This window comes from Danaus plexippus, chromosome 8 (assembly GCF_018135715.1).
Source record: "Danaus plexippus chromosome 8, MEX_DaPlex, whole genome shotgun sequence".
NCBI lineage: Eukaryota > Metazoa > Arthropoda > Insecta > Lepidoptera > Nymphalidae > Danaus > Danaus plexippus.
Window position 1 is genome coordinate 7,389,545 of NC_083542.1, and position 26,378 is coordinate 7,415,922.

At 30.1% G+C, this 26,378-nt stretch overlaps 1 long non-coding RNA gene across 1 annotated transcript in view; it reads right to left on the reverse strand.

Moving 5' to 3' along the window:
- Window positions 1–247: 247 nt before the first annotated feature.
- LOC133318875 (uncharacterized) overlaps window positions 248–26,378 on the reverse strand; it is a 37,154-nt gene continuing 11,023 nt past the window's right edge. The window contains exon 3 of the long non-coding RNA XR_009752608.1: window positions 248–643. This is a non-coding gene — a long non-coding RNA (uncharacterized LOC133318875). The remainder of the gene's footprint in view (window positions 644–26,378) is intronic.

Below are 26,378 nucleotides of genomic sequence, written 5' to 3' on the forward strand. Positions count from 1 at the left end.
TGACTAAAATATATTATAGCACTGACTCAACTCGTTCTGACTCTTTCAAAACGAATAAGAAAAAAATAGTTATATTCCAAAATATTGTATGGTTGGTATTATCTAGAAGTATGTCTTGTCAGTTCTTTTTGACTTTAATCAGTCTGGTATAGATGTCTTTTAAATTTTAAGAGAAGACATTAATTGTGATATAAATCTGAAATGAGCTTTATTTTAACTTGTTTTAAATATTAAAAAGGATATGGATTGGTGATGAGCTTCAAACACCAACTTCTGGGCCTCGTGTCCTGTGTTAAGTACCTCAGGGCCACAGGAGTAAAGCCGGGGAATGGCAGACCTTGGCCTACAGTACTCTCCGTGCTCAAGCCCCCATCAGAATCTGAGTCCCCCTCAGACTCCGAACAACCCCCACTGGAGTCCGAACCTTCACGATATCCGTAGTAAGGCATCTCCCTGTCATTCAACATTCACTTAACTTATAAGCTCATTATCACTTATTCTACACTACACTATTATTTCACCATCTTCGGAACTTTTCAACTATACAGATAAGTGTCAGTCTGGATTGGTAAATGGTGCGTAGATTCTGTCAGTGGATAGGAAAAATGCTCCATACTGCTGTACACTTGATAAAACGAGCAATCTGAAACAACAAAATAATTGTTAAGTTAAAAAATTGCAATTTTGACAAATTTATTTTACTTAAATTAATAAAATGAAAAGTGAAAAATTATAAACGAAAAACGATAAAAACATAAAATTGACTGTATTCCTGTAAAAGTCTTTTAAAAATCAGTCTTCCTGTTAAAAAACTTTTCTAAGACAGTCGAAGACACGAAACATGCTGAATTGTGTCCCATCTAAATGACAAAACGCATTACAGAAAATATTTATTCAGTTACAAACTCATTTATTTTAACATGAAGAAATAAATAGAATTCTTAGTTAAATAGATTTTTATCATTTAAGCTTTTAAAGTGTCTTAAATATTTAACTAGTGCAAACTATACGTTAATTGTAAAACGTGGTGATAATTACTTTTGATACTTTCCAATTTTCACAAAAATATTATTAAATTCTCGGGCTTTATAAAAATTTGACTCTCATTATATAGCTACTAAAAACTATGTTTGGTCTTGATTAGTTTGTAATTGGGATGTATTATTATTAAAATAGCTAATATTTGTTCATTATACATGATCTTACTTAAAAGTTAGACATTTTCTAATTAAAATTCTTAATATGTAAATAAAATAAATTACACATTCATTTTTAAAATATTGTCTGCTAAGTTTGTCCTTGACACTTTTATATATATGGACATCGTTAAAAACAATTGCAACTGTAAACCTCAACATAAAATCAGTTTAAAATCTCTACTAACTGAAATCGTAAAGCTTAAAGTAAGTGTGATTAAAACATTGCTATTTGAAGTAGCGCGGGTAATAACATTTTACTTGCTTTTTACGGTTGATGTAAAAATATTGGAACACACATTTAAATTCTGAGGTCACCCCTCCTCATTATAGCTTTGAAAGTTATTTAAGAGGTAATATAATAGGAATTTTAAGTATTCTGGAGATGAAAGACTCTTTGTGGAGTTCACGAGTGCAGGCCTCGTTTGCCTGACGGAAGTTGAATGATTGTGGACACAAACAAAAATTTTACGACGAACAATTAAGACGGTATGCATTGCCAAGACACAAAGCTGAACGTTGAACTGGTTCATGCTAAGATTAATGCAGAAATCGGTTTAAAATAAAAGGATAAGTAATAAAATCTAAATAAAGTTTTCGTAGCAAGTTTTAATCAATATTAAAATGTGTGGTTGAAACTGCGTGATTGTATGTTATATTTATCTAAAATACCGTGATAATATTTCATACAGCTGTCATATTTTTCGGTTCGGCAGCAAAAGGAAACATTAAATGAAGATACGCAATCTCTCGCTCTATAAAATCCGAATGTAACTTGGGTCATGTCAATTTATCTTGTTGTGTTTTATGCATTCCTACATTTAGGCGCTGCATAGTCTTCAATATGACCTGATTTCTTATGTTGTGTACAATTTAACTTCTTCATAAAATAAAACTAATGTTAACCCGAAAGAATCTCTTCAATTAAATAGTATTTAGACTAGATATAACCTCATTTTCCCTTGCAGTGAGTATCAATCCAATTTTAACTCAAATTCTAAGTAACCCTATACTTTTTAATTTGAATATAACATATTTTTTTTTGTACAAAGTTTTGGATATATTCTTCAAAGTAGTCTAGATTTTAACAATATCTTGTAAAGCGTTATACAGTCTATAGAGACTTGGAATCAATATCAATCATACACAACATTAATTATATTTTTATAGAAGATAACCTTATATGAAAATTAATAAAATAACTAGTAAAAGACCAATAAGGTATATAGATATGATATTATGGTTTTAATTATTTATCATATCATAGTATCCATACAAATGAAAAAGTTTTATATCTAGTCAAATATTATTTTAATACTATGGGATACAATTATATATTTAGTTCATTCACTTAAAATTTTCTCCTACATCCGATACTATACATTTATCGACTAGATGCATAAATGATCTGAAAAACGATCGCAGTGTAAAAATTGTCAATTGGATTTGTATTGTACGAGCGATTTAAAAATAAATAGTATTTTATAACCTATATTAGTTTTCGCTTTGATCCTGCTAATTAAATATTTATGTTATGCTACTGCTTACAAGTAAGGATACCATAGACAAAAATTTATATTCGCATTACTAGTGAGTCGAATTAGTATTTTCGTGAGATATAACAGCTGGTGAAATGTATTACAGATATACATATATCTAAAACTCTTCAATGAAGGGCCAAGTAATTGTAGTCATGACATAAACAAAGGTTAAATAATGTTATACGTTATCGCAAATGGCAGTTAGACACTGCTTGTGTATAAAGCGATAGTCACGCAATTCGTCCCATCAAATCGATGGTTACAGATATTACGCGACGGTTCGTGACACTATCGTGTTGTCATTTTCACGTTATCAATATTTATCTTAATCATATACATTACATTATTTATTCATAAACTATTTTAACATATGTGATAAACCAAATACATAAACGCTTCGAATCAATATCGTTATTATCATTTATCTTTATGTTAATTAGATTATTGTTGAATACTTTTTTGTTCAAGCAGAAATACTACTTTAGCTTCAAGCTTTTGATGCAATACGCATCTCATTAATCGAAGTGCTCGGCATACCCGTAAAGGTATGGCAATTAACATAACTGTGCCACTTTCGTCCCGATATGGGTTTAGGGACGGCTATTACAGCTGTAAAGGCTCTGAAGCTCAATATTACAGTCGTAAAGGCTAGGCCATTCAAATTTTAAAGGGGCAGCGATGAAAATTCTCGTAACATCTCAACAACTGTCATTGCTGATGCAATACCTAAATATGTTGTTACATCGCTGAATCACTTAGCTGAATTTAAGATTTGTAAAATAGGTATATTATTTAGGAACACAAACTGCAGTAGAATTCAGTCTAACAAATTATTCACATCAAAGAGGCCGTGTAAATACAGCAGCAAAATTAATCATCCATGTGACAAACTAACAACTCCATTCCTATAGAATCTACTGGATCATAAATCAAATGTTAAGAATACTAGAATTCATTCCTCGATACTTCATTACTATTTAACGGTATTATTATTATATGTACAAAACCTTTAAGATATTAGCTTTTAAATAATACAAAACGATAAAAAAATGCACGTACACAACAGAAGTCTTTGAATTATTCCTTTGAAATCCGTCTTCAGCTCATAAAGAAATAAATAGTACGAATAGAAGCTGAATATCAAATATATTTTTAAAAGTTCGTTATTTTTTCATACAAAAATTCCCTTTGATTAAGAATAATGATGACTTCTATGACATCTTATTAAGAACTTTTCACTAACTTCAATCAATCTAAAGTTATATTTTTGGAGACAGGATTATAGCGAAAAGTGAATAACGGTCGAAAAACTTTTTCGATTCCAATAAAACTATGTGTGAATAAACTCAATATTATATTTAGATATTTTTATTTAATTTATTATCGTATTTAAAAAAAATCTATATCGGATGATTTATCTTAAATATTTTAATAAAATAAAAATAAAAAATATTTATAAAAAAGAAAAAATTGAATATTTGTTATTGAAGATAATGTGAGGTTTTCAATATAGTTTCATTTGGTTTCTTGTATTATAATAAATCCATAATGTTGTTAATATCTAATAATAATCATGGACGTGACAATAACAAAGTGAACGCCTGCCATCGAAATTCCTAGTAAAGGTCGACATAAACGGGTTAGGACGCAGATACAATCCGGTAGTCACGCTTTAAAAATTTAGACAGATATACGCAATCATTTTTTTTCGATACTCTATGTCTAAACACATCGTAAATATGTCAAAATAGCTTATAACTATTTAAAAGCACTTAAAATCGGTAATGTATAGGAACCGAGAGTTAGATTAACGAAGTGTTTTGTTTTATGGCATGTATTTTTAATCAGAATCGTAGAGAAATCGTTTGATAAACGTCACGAATAGCTTGCGATAAACCGAACTCAACATGCTATAATTTTATCACGATAGTAGTTATAAAATACTTTCAATCGTACTAATAACCCGTCGTTTTAGCGTAACCTAAATAATTTTTTTACATTAAACGGACTGTAACTAAATATATATATATAATATCGTAACAGTTTTTTTGGTAAATGTATAAGAACACAGAAGGCATGAAGCTGACTATTAAAACTTTTACAGAAACACTTCCTAGTTACTTTTGAAACAGGTGGTTCTAACTACACTTTTTGCAATATCACAAGATGGTTGGGCGGACCATGCTGATCCCTTAGGGCTTGAGACTTTGTATTTAAGATAAGAATCTTATAACTAAGGGCTCAAGATCTAGTAGTGTATAAGGTTTATTCAAATTAAATAATTTGTGAATTAATTTATTAAATGGTAGATCTAAATTAATTTCTCTGTTTGTTATCAACATAGAAACAGATTTTGTCATTTTATATATCCGAGAAGGTATTATAATGTTATTAAATCAGACGCGGGAAGAGGAGTGTATGAAATTAATTATTTGTAAAATATGTACATAATATTCAGAATAAAAGGTCAGCATTATGTATGAATGCCCCTGATTTAATCGAATATGAGATATGATGGGAATTATATTATAAATTATTAACAGAATATCTACATACATACGCAACTATTAATATGATCTGGCTTCAAAGACCCCTTTTAATTAATTTACCGAGTCAATGACCGTCTATGTCAGCTTGTATTGAATGGTTTATATATATATATACATAACGGATATGTATGACTGTGTATTGAACCAATACAATAGGTTAGCGTTATTTTCGTCCGTCTGAGATTTCAGACTATGCGCTGAGAGATTAGATGGAAGGGATCATATTAAATTAAATCTGTTTCGATTTAATACTAATTCACTAAGCATTATGTTTTCATGAAGAAGGTGTCGGAACCTTTATTCTTAGCCTTAACACTGTTACAGTGCTTCAGGCTTTTTATTAATAAGTTTTATTATTTAATTTTATTTATTATTAAAATTTAAATTAAGAAAGGGTTATACATACCTACATACACATATATGCATAAATGCATTCCTGACTAGGAGAATACTTTTTTTTAGTTGAAGATTTAATTTTTTATTTTGTTCAAAAAATTGTTGACGTTGGAAGCTATAAATATTTATGTATATATTATTTTTTAACATAACACATTAACTAGAAGTACTTGTCTGTTGAAAGTGGATCGTATATTTTTCGATCGAAGCAGAAACTCTCAATAAGATGATATAGAATGAGATCTAAGATTTTCGCGAGTACTCATTTAAATGAAACTAGTGTTATTCGGATTTACTACGCGGATTTTATTATTTAAAAACTACATAATCCCGACGACACCTCGTCTGCCCGTGATCACGGTTACTGCAAAGTAACCGAAACGTCGGGATTATGTAGTTTTTAAATAATAAAATCCGCGTAGTAAATCCGAATAACACTAGTTTCATTTAAGATGATATAGATATACTGTGTCGTATGTATAACTGGGAAAAGCAGAAGCCTTAGGTCCTATTATTTCCGTTACTTTACCTGACTACGACTTTTATTATTTTAGAAAAGTCTAATATCTTCTATAATAGTTAGTACTTTAAAGTATTATTATATTTTTTTTTATGCTAAAGGGGCAACCGAGCAGACGGCCTACCTGATGGAGATAGTACAGTCGCCCACAGACATCCGCAATATAGATTTGCGGATGTGCTGCCACACTCAATTAGGGGAGAGGGGTAGGAAAAAGTGGGAAAGGGAGGGAATAGAGAAGGGGTAGGGAAGGGGTAGGGAAGGGGTAGGAAAGGGGTAGGAAAGGGTGGGAAAAGGGAAAGGACAACCGGTTCTTTCACTCATGGGACGAAACGCAGCCATTGAAGCCTACTTCGCGCCGATCTTCTGTGAGAGGGTGGTATTTCCCCGGTCGAGCCAGCCCATGTTCAAGCTGCAGTGACTTGACCACAGCTAGCCTCTACTACCTACTATACCTACAAATCACTTGCTAAATGTCTTTGAAACTTCTTTCACTGATTTTTAAATTCATTAATAAAAATTGCGTCTTATTACCGCAACCCTCTCGCATTATTTTACTACTTGGCGTTCCTTTTCTTTATTTTTTATATATATATTTCATGTTTATTTTGTTTAAATTACTTCACCGTCACGTGACATGTCACTTCATTTCTAATGTTTTAATGGCTATCAAGGTGTATAATAAGAAAAGAATAAAACATTCTTAGACTTGGCAGTGATCTTTATATTAAATAATATTTTCCTGTCTAACTGTTTAAAAACGATACACAGATATTTCACCGAAGTAGCAGCTTGTTTTAATGGAATCGTTTAAAAATCACCAAACTAAAGTCATTATGCCGTCAACACGTTTTCACCCAACCAGCAATAACAAACCAGTCTGAATGTTTCTAACAATGTTAGGAGGTTTATTTCAATAACGCAACAATAATATTTTCTTTCACATGAGTTGTAAAGCACCTCGATTGAGATATTAAATCGCCTTGCCCTAGTATTTGTTTATTTGTTCTAATTTTCTAAATCGATTCATACACTCATGTTGATTCATCAATCGATTCATAAACTTATTATATTATGGACTCCCGATGACATGGAATGTAGTTCCAACTATTTGAATCACTATGGATATTTTGGAATAATATTATAGAAAGTATAGAAAGTCACTCTGTGTGTTTAAAACCCTTCAATTTTCAATATTTTTTAAAGGACTACGAAACATTGGTAGTGTTTGTTCATGGAGTCCAGAAGGCATTTTTTTTTTAATTTAAATGTATCAAAGGTTCAGATTTGAGTTTATGGAATGTATTCGAAGTTTTGCATATTTTTTGTTTCAGGTTATTATATAAACGATATCGACAATTTTGCTTCTAAATTTCTTCTTAGATATGTAAACTATATTATCACGAAACTCACAACTTTAGTACTCATCGTATATTTATTAATCTCTCTATAAGAATTTAATTATAATTTTAAACTTTAAAGATGGTGTTTTAAAATTTACTTTACTAAACGTTACTAAATAGTTAAGACATGATTTTTTAAAGGATTTTTTGAAGATCTGGTTAGGACACTAAAAATAAAAGCTATATAATATCGTAGGTTTATAAAAAAATAGACTGATAGAAAAATGATTTCAAAAGGTAATTTGTGTATATCATATACATGTCATTAGCGCGGTCATAACAAAAATAAAAAGAAGGCGTTTTAATTTTAAATAATAATTTGTGATTTTATTCAACATGGGATTCAAAGAGTTATCGAAAGCTTATTTATAATAACTTTCGAAGTGTAGCGAACGTTTAATAATTTAGTTTATTTAAATTCACATTTATATAAGTTTTAATGAAACATGTCTCACAGTCAACTTTATTCATTCCTCGTTTCGCTGTCATCACAAGTCCGGTTCAATTATCGTCTGTGTACGCAATCGATCGGCTAAGCCAGGTTTAACCGTCAGTTGGCACGTGACGACCAATTTTGAATATTGATAGATGAATTTTGAGTTTTATTGGAAATTAATAATAGGATATATTTAAATTCGTCCCTTTGTTGTCTAAATTTGATTCCATTTTAACAATCTATGACGTGTTAAGAAGAAAAAAATTGATAAAATCGAACAAAAGAATCTTTATTTTTGGTAACATTTTTGAAGCTAGAAAAATGAAACTTTATTTTGAGGCTTTTGTTTTGAACAAAAATAAACACATGTTCCAACGTTTAAAACAAAACATTTTTACTTCAGGAGCGCAAATAGAAGCATTTCACGAGTTTGTGAACAATGCTTTGAACAAATAGCTAGTAACTTGCAATAGAGCCAAGAAATTTTACTACTTTAGATTTAGTAATAATCTGAAAAACGTGCATCACCTTGAATTTAATAACCTTCAGAACAGATTTCCGTTTTCTACATTAGTCAGCTTCGTATAGATTCATTTGTTCAGAAATAAGTGAATTGTTCCATTTTATGTACCTATGATTTGCAGAAACTACGTGAGCGACCACCGCCCTACCCTTTTTGGGCAATAAAACATTACGAGCCAACCTGCAAAAGACATTGAGTCCCACATATAACACCAATCGATGGCCATGTTATGGAATGATTCCGATGATTTAAAACACTTTTACCGCCTTTAAAATGTCTTGCGTTATTTATATGAATAATAACTTTTGAAATCAATCTAATACGAGTATGTAACAATATATCACTGTATTAAATAACTGGAAGAGATTAATTCAAGTAATGCAGATAATATAAAAATCGTTACGAATAATGCAGTGTTATTATGATTTGGTGTTTTTCTTATTGATAAACAAAGATAGGTACACAACGTAAAAAAATCGAGTAAATGAACTAACTATCACGAGCGGATAAGATGTAAGAGAGTTATAAATAAAGTCGAGTAAATTATACACCCAACCAGAAGGTCAAGAGTTGGCCTGTTTCATCCAGCGATCGCTTTGTCCGCACTGTTTATGTTAAATATCTATTTTTGCTTCATCTGGCCATTGTTATGTGTTTACGACGCAATGACGGTGCGTGATTGGTAAATGGTTGTAATTTTACGTATCTTATGCGGTTTTACTAGTTTTTTTTGGTTGCCCACATTGTTAGTTTAATTGCCCATTGAACCAAAAATACGTTGGATTCGCAGTTAAACTTTCAGTGCTTATTGCTTTAGGACAATTGTTTAAATGTTTAAAATGCTGGAACAGTTGTGTAAATTAATTGTGACACAGTTAAAGCATTTGATCTGGTTTAGTAAAAAAATGTTGATTGCACAAAAATATACGCGGAAAAATAAATTACACAATACATTGATGTTTCTGTAAAATGTATTTTGCTATATCTAGTTGTAAAAAATATATTCAATTAAGAAACTACACCTGCAGATATCGTTATCCGAAATCACAAATGTTATTCTAGGAATGTACTATTTATGCAATAAATTCTTGTTGCTATAACATAAAAAGCGCTGTAACAATTAATTAAGATCGGCGTGTGCTTTTTCAAAGTCCGGCTTTTATTTTATGATATATCGGGTTATTGAGTAATCAGTTGTTAAATGCCGTTAGCGAATAGCAATAGGTATAACGCTTGGGCATTTGTTTGATTCTTTAGTCATTTGATAGATGTTTGTTATTTTGTTTGAAAGATATGATCTCCATGACGTTTATTGTGCTAAGACGATTTTTATAGTTCGTATATAAGTATGTCTATTTCCATTCCTTTGATTATAGTTACTTGAAAATATACGTTACTATTACATATTTTAAATAATGTTATTTTTATTATAAGAAAAAAAATGTTGTAAATACTTTAGTAACAAAGACGAAAATCTATAATTTTTGTTCTTTAAAGTGATCTTACTTGATAAAATCTGTGAAAAAAATGAAATAACCGTCATAAAAGTATGATGATTTGCTACCATAAGTATTTCATGCACTCAAATTTGAGTAGCGTAATTATCCCTATCATTCATAATATTATGTTATAAGATTGTTTGGTTAACGTCTAGTTTTGCATTACAGATTGCAATAGACGAAAAAAAATTATTCAATATCTGGCTAGAAATCAAAAAAATATAATATTTAACCCCCAGAATTCCCGCACTAAATGCTCATTCAAACTTTATCGTGATTCAACTTTTGGGGTGGTCTACCGGAGCTCTCACTTTAAAGCAGTGCCGTGTTTTTGTCATACTTAAGCTATCATATTCATTTCGAGTAAAGAGACTATATAAATGTTTTTTAATATTTTTTCTTATAGGCATTAACGAAGTTTGATGACAACACCACGCAAATTTTCTAGTGTATTACCAACGCGCTACGTATAACATTATTATTGAAGCTCTTTTTGCTGCATAAGTGGAATAATAAAACGAATATAAGAAAATAATAATAATTGTTCCAACAGAATTATCAAAATTATGAAAAATGGGGCACAATCAAATGAGTCATTAAATACACGATTTCGAATTTAAAATAGATTGGTATTGGAATTCCTAGCCAAAAGGCAGATTATTTGAGATCAAGTTGCCCGCATGACAAAACGTCAATTTCAGAGGTGCCTAAGAACTTAGTTTATCAAGGATAAAATTATTTCAGTTGGACAAATAGTGAAATTAGTTTTATTAAAGAAAAGACATTTAAAGAAGACACTATTAAACCAAAATATTTTATCTGTATTTTTTTTATTTATTCCTCACTCTATATATGGTGATATACGTTTATAGGATTCCTCAATAAATTATTGTTAAAAATATTATTTATAAATAAAAAATTCAGTATCTAATTTATTTAATGAAATACTTGTAAGTGCAAATTAATATATGCCATAAATTGAGAATAACTCGGGCGTATGTTATGTAACGCTCACACTATAAACTACATTCTTCAGTATTTCCGAAAGGAAACGTCAATGGTATGAGATTATGTTCCCGAATATGCGTGAATTTGGCAAACTGCCGATGTGCATTTATCTTAAAACGGAGGCGGACTTGGTCAAGTCATCGACACTCGAACGTTTGTTTTCAGAGTCCAGGTAATTTATACATATTAAGACACAGAATTACAGCAGATACCCTTTAGAATTTATTTATATTAAGACAAACAGTATTAATGTTGCTTGAAAAGGACTTTTTAAACCTCAATAAAAATTGTTCATGGTCACCCATGGAATTTTCAAAAGTTTTTGCAATATTTACAAAGGAAAAGTATAAAGTAAATAACCTTTGGACTTTTGGCTCCCTCACAAATTTGATAAAAAGCAGTAGTGATTTGTTGCAATTAGGAGTTATTGCCACAAAATAAATATCAAGGTTGCTAATATTATAAAAAATTAAATATAAGATTCATTCATTAGCGGTTAGTCAAAAATGTTTTATCTATATATATATATAAAAAGTTGTGTTAGTTACACTATTTATAACTTTAGAACGGCTGTTGGGATATGGTTGAAAATTAGTGGGGAGATACCTTAGAACCAGGAGACGGACATAGGATATTTATTCTGTTCGATCGAAAAAGAGAAAAAATATTTAAAGACACCCCAATATCTGGTTCTTTATAGCCTTAAGAGCTTAATAGAGTTCGCTTGGTCAGCTATACATATATTACTAATGCCGAAATTAACGCGGACGAAGTCGCGGGCAATAACTAGTTAATTATAAAAGAAATAAGTCTAGTTCTGTTTTTCGAAGAATATAAAGCAAAAATTTTGGATCTACTATATATACCTTACATCACGTATAAATTGGGCTTTCCTCAACTATGATTTTAATAAAACCCTTTTGTCAAAGTTAGATGCAAGCTTCATAAAGGTGTTAAAGTTGTGGCTCAGGCTCGCGCTACTGGCTGATTTGTCTGTTTTATTCAGGGATCGCAATAGTTTTGGGATGAATCTAAAAAGACCTTCGGAGCTCTATAAACACTTAAGAATTTCCAAGACATATATCCTGGAGAAATTCCATGATGACATCATTACATCACTACCAAAAGACAAAGAAGCCGCAGAGCTAGAATCAATAACTGTGCTTTCTTTCTTTATTTCATTAGGTTTGTAGTCTTCTATTAATTTTGTTATCTTCTCTTATTGTTTAACGTCTTTTATATCATATTCTTCATATTATTTTCTTTCTCTTCAGCCAACAGTGTTAAATGCGTAATTTTACTCACCACAATATCTTTTGCAGTAAAATTGATTTCAAAATCGTTCAGTAAAGTTTTTCCAAGTATACTGGTATATCAGTATCTTTAACAACTTGAAATTTGATATCGGCAAAGTACTCATCAATTTGAAGTTTAGCAATGAAGGTTCCCATACTAATAACTTCTTTTTCAGCTATGCCTGTGAGGCGTGTCTTTAAAGTGTCATCATAAACTAGGTTACCTTTCTGGATCTTCTTAGCATCAGACATTCTTACTAAATTGACATAGCTTCCTGTGTCGATAAGAGCAAATAATTCAAATTCGTTGATCTTCACTTTTTTATACGGAGTCTTATCTTCTTCAGTTATTCTTCTTTCTTCAGTTCTTCTTCACTTATTTTCAACGTCTTTTTAGGTCTATTTGGACATGCATTATTCTTGTGCCCAAATTCGTTGCATTTAAAACATTTAACGCCCTTTACACAAGCAGGAGACTGTGATCTAGGCTACTGCATTTGAAACATCTCTTAACATTAGTAGTCTTACGATCTGTGGTTTTACTCGTGGTGGAAGGACTTGAACAAGAAGGTAATTTCTATTTAATATCACTGTAGATATCCAACTTCTTACGAAATTCTTTAAGATTGCTAGCTCCGTAAAGTACTATTTTGATACTTTCAGAATCTCGGATCTCATCAATGATGTATTCCATGAGCGCTTCTTCTTCAATATTTCCATGCAAAGCGAGCTCCTTCGTATGAAAAAAGTATTGTTGACAGGTTTCGTCGGTGTTCATTTTGCATGAGATTAGTTTTTTGTGTATGGCAGCACTATTAAGCTTCAGTCCAAATTCTTCTTTTAACTGTTCTTGCAAATATGACCAGCTTTTCTCACTTTGAGTACGCAGAAAAAGCTTGGCAGTTCCACTTAACAGTCTCTTTCGATAAATTAGTTTTTCCATGTCGTTCCATCCCATAAGCAGTGCAATATCTTCCAATTCATTTATCCATGCTTCTACAGGGTAGGTATCGTCTCCGGTAAAAGGTGTCATCGAGTTTTAGATCTCACTGAACGGTATGTATGGTTGATCTTTATCTTTATCTTTCTTCGGCGGCATTGTAAATAGGTAAGTTTACCAAGTCTTAATTCAATATTTTAAAGTATTAGTCTTGAAATAAAAATTTTAAGTTGTAATTTATGCATCAAAACTATATTTTAAATGACGTCACATTCGTAGTCCTGAAGCATTCGTTTTAATGAATATCAGAACGAAATATGTCATATTCGACATCCCGCAGCATTCGGTGCGGCTCGGTCGGTAAGGCAGTATCCCGCAATGGTGATTTGTTCTTGATGTCGATAAATTGTTCATTACTTGTATGTGACAAGTAAATCAGTCGGTAAAACAATCGTGGTGACTTGCCTTTCCGATGCAAACTCCAGTGCACATTTCCATAAAATCTTCGTCTTAAGGTTGTAAATTCTTCCAAAACGATGTTTTCCGTGATCCCGGACAAGCCCCCAAAATAGTTGTGGGAGGTATGGATAACAAAGAATGGTTAAAAATACAAAATCTTAGTTTTATTTGGCAAACACAACAGTCGTCTTCACGTCGTCTTTTATTCTCTATTAAAATTTCTTTAGTGTTGCTATAGTAAACTCTGGGTTAACTTACAAATATACAAAGTGTTAGAAAATAATAAAAAAAAAACTTAAAAATAAAACCCTCTTCCCACATATATATGTACATATATGAGAATTGGCGGTCTAGATTCACTGAATCTAATCTTTCGTTTTACTTATTTCGAAGGTATAGTCAACAAAGATCTGTTGGACGCTATATGTTCAGATTAGATCAAAGAGACTGAATTGACTTTAATCTGCTTTTATTGAAGCTTCTATTCTTCGAAATAATAGATCTGATGCGATAGTTTTCTTGTAAGATATTAAATATCCATTGCTTATTTTTTTTTCACAGTTATTGAATGTTGCACCAAAAATATAGGACTTAATATATGTGTGTAATGAAATTTAAATGCTACTTTAACTTTAAATGTTGCCATACTTATAGTTTTGACTTAATATTAACTATTATTAAAAATGTGTTAATAAATATTCTGAGGCAAGCTGACTTTATAATAAAACAAAATGGTATTTGACTTCACAACTTGCTTTTGTAAATGCAAACACTTTTTTTAAGCGGTGCTGACATACATATTTTATTTTGAAGTAATACAATATAACTTGTACCATTTACTTATTAAAAAGTTAAACGAAAATAATTACTCCGAAAATTTATTACAATTCATTGTTAAAGGGTAGACCATAAAAAAACTCAACTCAATCCCAGGAATCTTTCTAATGTGGGATTTTTTATTTGCATCATGATTTTAAAATACAGCCAAATTCGTAATAAATTTCAATATAATGATAAGTGAATATGATCAGTTATTAAAACAAATCAGTGAAATTCATGCATTGTATTTTTAGAACCGTCTAACCCAAAAGACCAGGCAACACCGAACAGTTTTTCGCCTACATTTCACGAGAAACATTTTACGTAGAAGCGTATGTTTTGAATCATGATTTATGGAGTGCACATTTTGTTTCGAGCTTGCGTGAATCAAAACCACCATGAATCATGAAAATAGCCGCAAACTGAACCATTGCATATTCAATTTTCTACAGCTTCATACACATTATGAAAGAATTTTATATGAGATCATATGAAGTTAGATGAAAAGATCTACAACTACTTGCATATATAACTGTTTAATAAGTAAACAAAATTTAACGCATTTCTTTTAAACATATTTTAAATATTCAGTATCTTCTGTTATATGTAAGCTAAACACAAAAGTTAACTTTAGCAAACAACTGCAGGAACATTTACTCACTTATTAAAACAATATATGTTTTGCATACTGATAATGACGAGGGTTCATTTATGCGATGGATGTTTTCAGTAAAACCACTTTCCTGGATTATTGTGTGCAAATTGCATAAAAAAGTTTTTATAAAATAATAATATGTAAAAAATCATACTCTTATAATACCAAAAAAAAAACAGGCCTACTTAAAAAAATTCATGTCATCTGAGATGAATACTGTCTTTTAATTATGTCAACATATGTATGAGATACGAGATTATATAAATATATTTAAAGTTCAAGATAAAGTATTTAATTGTTCTTCATTTCAATATTCTCTCCGACATTAATATTAAACTGATTGCATTTGTATCAATATCAGATTTAGTTTATAAAAATTCTAAGAATTGCATTGTTCAGAAAAAAATATTTTAAGGCACTTGTACTGACAGTAATTAAAATACTTCTTACTTTTATAAAATAAACATGTGCTTTTATGTAATTATTTCAAACATGTAAGAGTAGAACAAAAATGAATAGGTGAAAACTTGAGTCTCTTTAAATATTAAAACCTCCCAAATTCCCGATACACCGTAGCTTCCAAATATTAAATTCCACCCTCCGAAGCCTACAAATAAAATTTTATCTTTTCCTTCTTACTAGCTCGCATATTTCCAATAAAAATAACTCATGAATATCGTTAATGTGTATACATAATGAAATATAGAAAATATAAAAACGTAATTATATCTTAATAAATTAGAAGTATCTTAATCAAGTAGTATCCTTATATATTCTTGGAGATATTTATTTTATTTCATTTATAAGAAACAGCAACAACATTAAAAGATGTATTAAATTATCGCAATTTTTTTTTCATTATGAATAATATAGAGGCAAAACCTATTACTGTCAAAGCTGATGCGAAATCCGAAAGAGGACTATTTAATGAAACGGTCTGCAGTGAGCAATCCAAAATTACACGATTCCGTCTTTTGCTAAGTTTATGGAATTTTATGGAAATCATTTGATTCAAATTAATATTGATTTAATTTCTGATTAGTTCATGACTTGGAATACAAGAGGATTCATTTCCTAAACAAACAATCATTTGATATTTATAAGTAATTTAGGGGTGATAAAAAGGAATTATTAAAATTTTTATAAATTATTATTACAAAACATATAATTACTAAAATATATGAGACTAGACATATTTAGAATTCTCTGTTAAATAATAAAGGTATTACGAAATAATACCGACATTCCGAAATTTATATTTAGTTTTTAAACGGACCAGATTTGGATATAATGCCATTACTCGGTCTCCTTAGTACAATTTACATTCAGACTTCACTGAAGCCGTTAAAAATTTGTTTTTTTTTATTTTTATATTTTACTTAATATTACAAAAAAGCACTTTACTTTATTTAGTACTTTAAATGGTGAAATGGCTTTTAGAGCAATAAAAGGTTCATTGTCGGTTCATGTGTTCTTATCTTATCTGCTGCAGCATGAGCTCAACGAGTTTCTAAGATAGAAAACTATTCAAAGGACTTACAACACACCTATGGATAGAATATGCAGGATTTAAGATAATCTTCAGTGTAATGATTTCTAAATAGTCAAATATAAAAGTATTTTCACGCCTTTTCCACGTAGATTCATATTTTTTACATACTATGTTAAGAACAATTAAATTGTTATATTGTTTTTAATTGCTTCCATTAAAATCCTCATAGAATCAGTTCTTTTGTATAAATAAATATAATTTAATTAAAGTAATTATGACGGTACCAAAAAGTCGTATGGGTCGCCATCAGCAGTCACAGTACCCTATAGACTCCTACAATTCCAAGTCTATTACTCTCGTCTTACTGGGGTTAAATTGGACTGTTATCCCAACCCCAATTGGAGACCCTGAACAGAATAATCTGCATTTGAGACACAAGTTTCTTGCGACTTTTTCCACGACTTCAAGAGGGATATCCATATGATCCCTATAAAAGATATACCTGGTACTATCATTCGCATAGCAATGAACGCTATCAATTGACAACAGATTATTGATATCTAGGAAAAACAATGTCAGTGATAGCACCGTGTCTTGTGAGAAGTAAGCATTTCAGTCAAAGCTATTGAAGCCGCTGACGTGAGCAATAGATTTTTTGTTCTTATCTGCGTCTGCAGCCCAGAATGCCAGCAATCTAATTGCAAATTCACTCGGGGTTTCCGTAAGAAGGGAGTTTCTATAGAAGTCGGTGGAGTATGAACCAATTGAACGCTTCCGCCATGTCAAGGATGATTACCATAGCCTCACTTTGAGTCTCATTGAAACAAGTCCAACGGTAAGAAAGATACACTAGAAAATCACCAATTGAGCAGTTAAGCCGAAGACATGTTGACGATGCTTCAACTCAGAACAATAGACACATCAATTCGTAAGCACATATTTTGAGAACCAGGATGTTAAGACAAAGGGGCTCAGGATAAACATCCCTCCGCTAGATGCTTATTATTTCGTAGAGTATCAACAAAATGCGATAATAAAAAGTGTGGTGATATTGTCATCCTTTAAGGTCGACTTTAAGGCAATGAGAATATATACTAAATTCTCTCTTTAACGCTCTGAACCAAGTTACCAACGGCTTTCCGTGATGGTGGTAGTTCACATTCTTCCGTACAAATTACTTCAAGGAAAATCTATTTGTGAAAGAAGGCATTACAATAGAAGACTGAAGTTTACATAATTTGCAACATTTAAGTAATTGGGAACTATTGATCATGTAGTAGTTTTAAAGGAATCAATCAATACAAAAATAAAAAATGGTTCTATAGTTTAACAAGTCTAAACAATGTACGACCTGATTTCATATTAAGTATTTACCTATTTTACAGCGTTACTACGCACACAATAGGCTCGCAGAAGGCGTGCTTATAAAAGATGTTCACTAAGGGCTGTGGCCTGATTCCTTTAACTGGAACGCCTGGCAAATACGCTACATTTTACATTTATTTATAATAGTAAATTTATGTACACAAAATTTTTTTTCATAGATAAAATTTTTTGGATTTTCAGGTTATTAATTTAATTCGTGTCACTTAAGAAGTACTAGCTGTTTTTAATGGTTCCAGTTTAAATGAACAATCTCATTTAAGTTATTTTTTACTATGTTATATTTGAACATAATTTCTCAAATTAAAATTTCTCTACCATGTTTTGGTATGCTAGATATTACCGTTAATTAATATTTTTAACACGTTTATAAAAACTTAATTTAATGTAATTTACCTTTTATATGTGTACATGTACATTTATACATTTCATGTACATTACTTTTCTATTTGCGATGCATTAAAATCACTTTATACCCAATTATTGATAAGCAAAATGATTGTATTCAAAAGTCAACAAGATATAAATTTAAGTTAACGTTAATGAATTTGAATGTACTATGTTTCATTGATATTGTGTTTATTCTATCTGTTCTTTAATAATAGGCAAAAGAAGGTGACATTAAATATTCTTGTAAAGTAGTAGGCTACTGAAGTGTCTTGGTGTTTTTAAGAGGCTGTTGGATAACAGCTTTCTTTAGTAGGCGCTTGTTAGTAGTGGTGGCAAGAAAAATATTACCTTTAGATGACAATATATTTATTCAAACTCTTTTCATTTACGCCAAAGTATTAATTTAAATAGGTACATGACCAATCATCGTTAGCCAATCAAGCCAATTGAATAATTTTGACATATGCATGTAAATAAGATCCTGTTTCGTGATATTGGAATATAAAGCGTCATAAGATTTCATATCCCATCACACATTTTCCTGAACAAAACATCCCATTTTGTTATTATTAAGCTTAAAAATATTTAAAACACATAAAAGATGTTAAAATGACCCAATTATTTTCAGCTCTCCAGCAAAATATAAAATTACTCTTCATTATTCCTCGAAATTACAGTTTCACCGTGATTTGGGAAGTGACTCAAATGTTATTAATTTGTAAAGATAAATACGACTAAATTAAGTACATTTTATAAATAAAATGTTTATAATAACTTCGAATTTATAATCGTAATGTTTTGACAGGGAATGTTGATATTTTCAATGTAAAGGGTCGGAAGGTATACGTTTCTGTAATGTATTATTCCGTTCCCATTAAACGACCTTGTATATTTAAGGTTAGAGCCATTGCCAGAGACGAACTGGACTTTTAAAGCTCACAATGAATCACTTTTTTTAAATTTCACTACTTTACTTAATGAGCAAATAATAATTATTTCGTCTATCGTTCAAAAATTGTTTGAAAATCTTTTAACACGATTTTCATTTAGGGGTGAACATTTAAACCAAATTCCATACTGATAAAACATAATCTACCGTTTTCGTTTCGAATGTGATAAATTATTCAAGGATGTAAAAATCGATTTGAGAAAAAATATATCATTTGGTAACAGAAACCGAATTCAAGATTAACATGCCGATGTCACTAAGTAGTGAATTGCATCAAAATTCTTGATTACTTCTCTTCAATTTGTTTAAAGTTAATTTTTATGTTATTTCAAAGACTACATTAGTTGATAATTCCACTTAAACAATCACATTCAGTCAAATATATAATGCAGCGAATGAATGCTATACTAATGAATACATGATCGTCAGAACTTTTTTTTTAAAAAGGTGCAAGGTGAACTTTGTCACAGTGCTTTCGTGTCATGAAAACGCAATCACGTTTGCTTGAATTGAATATCGTTACAAATTCAACAACTTTAATGACTCTGAAGAGCGAGATATAATGAGACCATGAGATTTTAATTAAAAAATTCTTTAAAATATAATTTTATTCTTGTATAAAAATGAAGACAGATGAATATCTTTTTTTTTCATAAGTTGAACTTACGCAGTTGGCTCTCGAGGAAGTATGAAACTTTATATTATATTGGCTTCCGTTGCTTTATGATAATGAAGATTCAATTAAATAAAACAATTTTGAAATTGCTTTCGATGTTTTATAGTGTTGATAACAAATTTAATAAAAAACGAATGATAAGGTTGGGTTGTAATAGAAAATGAAACAAAATCATTATTATCACAAAAGCTGCGGTAAATATAATGGGACAAAAACAATTTGTATCATGCGAAGACAAAGGAGTAAGTCGAGAGTTCATTTCTGTAACGAGCTTATAATATGTGATATTTGTCATGTGAAAGATAATGTTATGGAATTGTATGTTCTAAGGATTTTTTTGTGTTATAAAATCAAGATATCATTATGTTTAATTAACGTAGCCTCGCACTTGATAATAAAATGCCTTTGAAAATTTGTTTTTATAAGAAGTAGATAGGCTATGGTTTGAAATTGATCATATTAGATTGATTGATAAAAAAAAATCTTGCATAAGTAACAATTTTATATTAAATAAAGCTGAGTTGCCAAGCTTCAAATATCACGAAGCCTAAATTTCTCATCAAAGGTTGTTTAATTTGAAAATGATGCTTTGATTATTAAAAAGAGCAATAGTGAATGACACTAGAAACAAAGCTCAATGGAAACGCACCTCAGAAGGCTTTAAGGTCCTTCATATTTTAAGTACGCAGTTCAGATTTCTTTTTTACCTATAGCAGGAGGAAATCTTTGATCACGCGCTGAAAGCAAGGGCTTCAATCGAAAGGTGAAACAAAATTTTATGTTCTTATTTGAAATATGACCTTGGAATTTTTTTTTCAAGAGAAATTGCCGAACAGTGAATTTTTGTATGAAGATAATTAAAGAAAAATTATTAAATGATAATATGTTACTGGTATGCTTTGCAAAACATTTTAAATTTTTATTTCTTTGTAGTCTTCCTTTCAAGTTTTGCTTTACTTATCTTTGTGGAACTCAAACCGTCATAAAACCCGTCTTTTTAACTTTAACGACATTGCTTTTAGGTCACGTATTTTAAATTTCCTCAAGAAAAATATTATATTATGATACTTTCAATAAATTTATATAAACGTTTACGTAGAGCAAAGTATAAGTGTACAAACACGGCATTGTTATAATAAATAAGGACGAACGTATATTATAATGCTTTTAAATTTAGATATCAACGTTTTTCCACAAACATAATTGATTAAATGATGTATTCGTGCGAGCATTATGAATAACTAATAGAAAGCTTTAAATGAATAGGTAATAATTCTGCTATTAAAATGATTATTTCTAACGAGAAACTAAACGAATTATGTTAACAAAATCTGCAGGTATGTTGACTATGACTTTTACATAATGATAATAGTTTCACGCTCCAGAGTATGAGTAAATAAGTGAGATGTTATACCGTTATCTGCTTCCGTAGTGTACTCCCGCATTTACTACACTGTGTTTCCTGCCTGGACCTCTAGGGTGTATATGCATACAATGATACCATCACATGCGCGAAAGTAATGTGTTGTAATAATTGTTGAGCTAGTATGTGTAGCTGTACACTAGTACTAAATATTTAAAATATATTGGGGAATAAATAATATTGAAAATTAGAATTTGTGTGCGGTTTTAGTTAATTCATTACCCAAAACTTAATGCTGATATATTAGATTTTGATTACATTTGCTAATAAGGTGTAAAACTCTATTAAATTTCTAAAAATGGTGGACAGTAGTAAATTTCAAATGCACGAATGAAATCGCGAGTGAATTCCAGTCTTCTTTAATATTTTTACTAGGTAAGGTGGTAGAGTCTACCTGTGATCAAAATACTACAGCTCGACATGGGCTGGCTCGACCGGGGAAGTACCACCCTCTCACAGAAGATCGGCGTGAAGTAGTCTTTAATGACAGCGTTTCCTCCGATGAAAGAGAGAGCTGGTTGCCCTTTCCCTTTTCCCACCATTTCCTGCTATCTCCTTATTCCGACTCCTCCCTTTTCCTCAGTAACCAAGGTTGGCAACGCATCCACAACATAAGATTTGTTGTGGATGACGGTGACTACTGCCCATAAAGTAAGCCGTCTGCTCGTTTGCCACTTCTCTCATAAAAATAAAAAATAAAAAAAAAAATCTGATTTTTAATAATAAACGTATATTAAAAACTAGAAAATAGAAATTGTTAGTGATGAGTCCGTAGCGAATAAACAGCAAGCATCTAGTTGCACTCAATAAATAAAACATTATTTTATGAAATAACAGACATAAATTAGAAAAAAAAAATTTTTTCTATATTGACCAAACATATAACAAATTAAGGGTTTATATTTAAAAGCAAATAAAACCGGTCTCTAAAACAAATAACATTGCCATCTACAAGAGATACTACCTTAGAATGAGGATTAAAATACTTGGTTCACTGAATTTGCCAGCAAATATTTTGATTCGAAAATTGATATTTGATTTATGATTAATTAAATGACTAAAATAAACCTTTATAGTTATACTTTTAAGGAAATTAATTACTCAAATGTCGTTTCAGTATTTTTCGTTTGTTCTTTTCTCGCTTTTTGTTTAAAATTATTATTCGCGATTTTCAATTTCATTGTAACAGAAAGAAAATACCTTGAACATTTTTGGATGATTTATAAAACTGAATCTTTATTAGCTGAATACTAAAATTAATTTTGTAGCCACCTTGATAGCAAGTATTATAAAACAGATCTCTTGTCATCAAAAATTCATTTGTACCACATACTAGAAAACCATGTTTGCATAATTATAAGTAGGTACTATCTAGGTAGATAAAAGATAAATATATGGCTCTTTTGTTAATGAAAACCCCTTTTTACTCCTTCTTTTTTAACTTTACCGTGTAAAATCCATTATTGTTATTATAATGTTATTGCAAATAATGAAAATAAATTTTTTGTATCATGGGAACCCTGAAAAATATTACGGTCGGAAAAAAAATACAAGAGCCTTTTAGTGTAAGCACCGGAGTTGGAAATCATTTCAAAAGTTTTGTTACAGTTTGCTGAGCTAAGCGACAGGATTTAATTACTTTCTAAGACTTTTATGCAATTACACAGTCAATTTATAGTTATTATTTGTTATTTTTTTTAGGTTATTTTTATCCACATATGAATGTTATAATTTTATGGGTAGTAAAATAGTATTTGCAATACTATGTCGTATTGACCTTCAACAATATTCTCTCTCTTAAAACTCATCGTATTTCTCTATTTTTAAAACTACAAAAATAAAGAGGAGTCTTAATCTATGTTTATTTTATTGTTAATTAAATTTTACTTATTTATAAAGCTTAGTAGTTGGTATCTTATTATATTTTATTGGATCTTACAAAGATTTGGTTTGCAAACACATAATTGAAAAATAAGATAGTATGAATTAGGAACTCGTAGTATTGCTCCTTACGTTTTTCAATCCTAATTTGAATCTACGATTACGGATTTTATCCGCACAAAAATAGGCACTGTAATTTCCGGCAAGATTACCCAGTTTTTTTCAAATCCTCACCAATTGCGATTCTTTTAAGATTACTGTCTAAGATTTTTTCCTCGGCGATGAAAATGAAAATCCTGACTCTCATTTTAAAATGATTTCGTGAGTCAAATGTTTATCAAATAATAGTATGCAACTTAAAAAGGTCATTAGTATATATTTTAAAAATACATATAAAGATACATCCTCCATAAACTTTTAAATAAACTGACTATTTGGAAAAACATCTGCATGAAATAGACAGTCCGACATAAACATGTCTGAATTTCACATGCATACATATGTTAATCAAAAGTTTAAAATAACACAAGTAGTTTAAGAAAATTTTCAAAATATTTTATCAATATACTGTAATTTCCCCGTCTTGTAGACTTTAGAATTAATATTTAGTTCTATAAGTAAAATTTATGAATGATAAAATTGCAAGTCTTATGTATAAACAAACATGAGAGTTAGCTTTGGAACTCATTCCAAGAAGGAGCAAGGCTATGAGATTTTGTCAATATATGGCATGACTCCAACAATTCCATATCCAAAGACAGCACAAAATTACAAACAATTGTTCAGTATGTTAAGGATAAAGATAGAGAATGCAAATAGTTCTATTAAGTTGCCACAGCATTGAATAATATGTTTTTCGCATTGAGCATTAATATTTTTCGTTATAGTGTTCAGATTTTGTAATGCGGATGATTTGTTAAACATTTTAAAAGTCAGGTCATTTGTTATGTAAAAAATTAGGTATAGGTGCAACTGTAAAGAACATATATTGTACAAACAGAACTATCTATTTACAATAATATTATCTTCTTTTATAAATATTCTAGTCATCTAGTGTTTTCTTTCTTAGCAAGAATTGACCTTTAAACCTAGTTAAGTCTAATGCCTTGAACACATTTTGATCATAAAGTGCTGGCTGCCAACATTTTGATAAATGCGAACTGCTTAAAGTGTTGTTACATTTGAAAATTTCAAATAATATTTAAAACTCATGTAAAGAAAAGTATCTATGCATAAAAATTACAACACAATTCAATGATCAGTGTTTTTTATTTCCAAAAATTTTTGCACAAATTGCATTTATAAAACGCAAGCAAACAGTACAATAGTATTTTATTATTAGAGTTTAATTTGAATAGAGAAGCACCTTTGAAACCCCTGGAATCTGGAAATTTTAACCTCAAAGTGTAATTTCATTGCTATACAGTAAGTCTATCCAAAATTATTATCATGGGATGATTCAGAGATAAATTGACTTGTTTTGAATGATTTTAAATAAACAAAGGCTAAAAATCACTTTCATTTCTATCTTGTACATTAATCATACGAATTGAAACAAGACCTCTGTTTATAAATAGGACTGCAAAAGATGTATTTGCTTAGCAAATAAACATTGAGGCTTAGGTATCTCATTTAAATAAATTTTAAGAGTCTGACTGTTGTACTAAACCGTTAATGCCCAATGGCTTTGCGGCTAAATTTTAACAAAGAGGTTTCATCCCAGTCTAAACATTTGTTTAAGGTAAAAGTTCTCCAAATGGTCTGGACAGGTTTTGATGAACTTTGCGGAACTTTTACTCGTAGATTTTTCGAGTTAAGGAAAAGTTAAGCTAACAGGAACAACGAGGATGAAGTAGCGGTTACTGCTGTTAATACGTGAGAAATAATCTAATTTAACAATCTAATAACATCAGAATATTTCAGAGATATTTCAAAACATTATAGTCTCAAAATCGTCGGAACAAAAGTTGTGTATTATTCTCTTAAAATATTAAGGGAGTATAAGCGTGAAACGTACGTTATCGTTCCACAACAAGGCTCAAACACATCCGCAGCGATGTCTGCATCCGCTCAAACCCTCTTGTACCATAACTGTAAGTTTATATTAAACACACTCGCGCTTTGCAAATTCTAATAACGTTCTACTGTAACATCAAATATTAGAATACAATATTGTTCCAGTCTAGACGTGTACGGGATGAATACATGTAAATATATCTGCTCCTTACCGTGCTGCAACCAATTCAATGTTATTATTGGATTCCGAATTCCTACCTCGATTTTGTTTTGATCTTACTATGATCTGTTGAACCGAAATAGAATTCTCTAGAGATACGAGATACAATTAAACTTATGTACAATGTCAGTCAATCAAAAGCGAATGTTATAATCGCGTGTTGGTTTTCTGAAATTCTCATTTTAATTCCTGTATTTTGTAAGTAAGTGTAGTTTATATTCTTTTGGTTTTAAGTATTTTAAATTAAATTGTTAACTAAAAATATTTTATTTAATTTAATAGTCGTTGAATAAATAGAAATTACAACTTCGAAATATTTTTATATTTTAGACGATGTTAATTTAGTAATCTGTAATAAAGAAATCTTATTTTGTTTAGGAGATAAGCCAATATTACTTATATTAAACATATAAAAATATTTAATAAATATACATTTGAGTACTATAGAGATAACATTACTTTTAGACAACATATGAATAAAGGTTACTAAAATATTTTTATTTATGGAGTATCTATGACTTGAATACAATAAAACCTACTGATTTACATTAAAAAGTATACTTAAAAACGCTAAAGCATAGTATACTTTTAACTCCCTATGAAAATTAAGTAATATCGAAACTGGTTAGGTTATTTTAAGAATACTTCTGCTCTTTTTGTAACTCATGTTTGAAAGAAGTAAAGAACTTGACGACCGTTTTAAGTTACA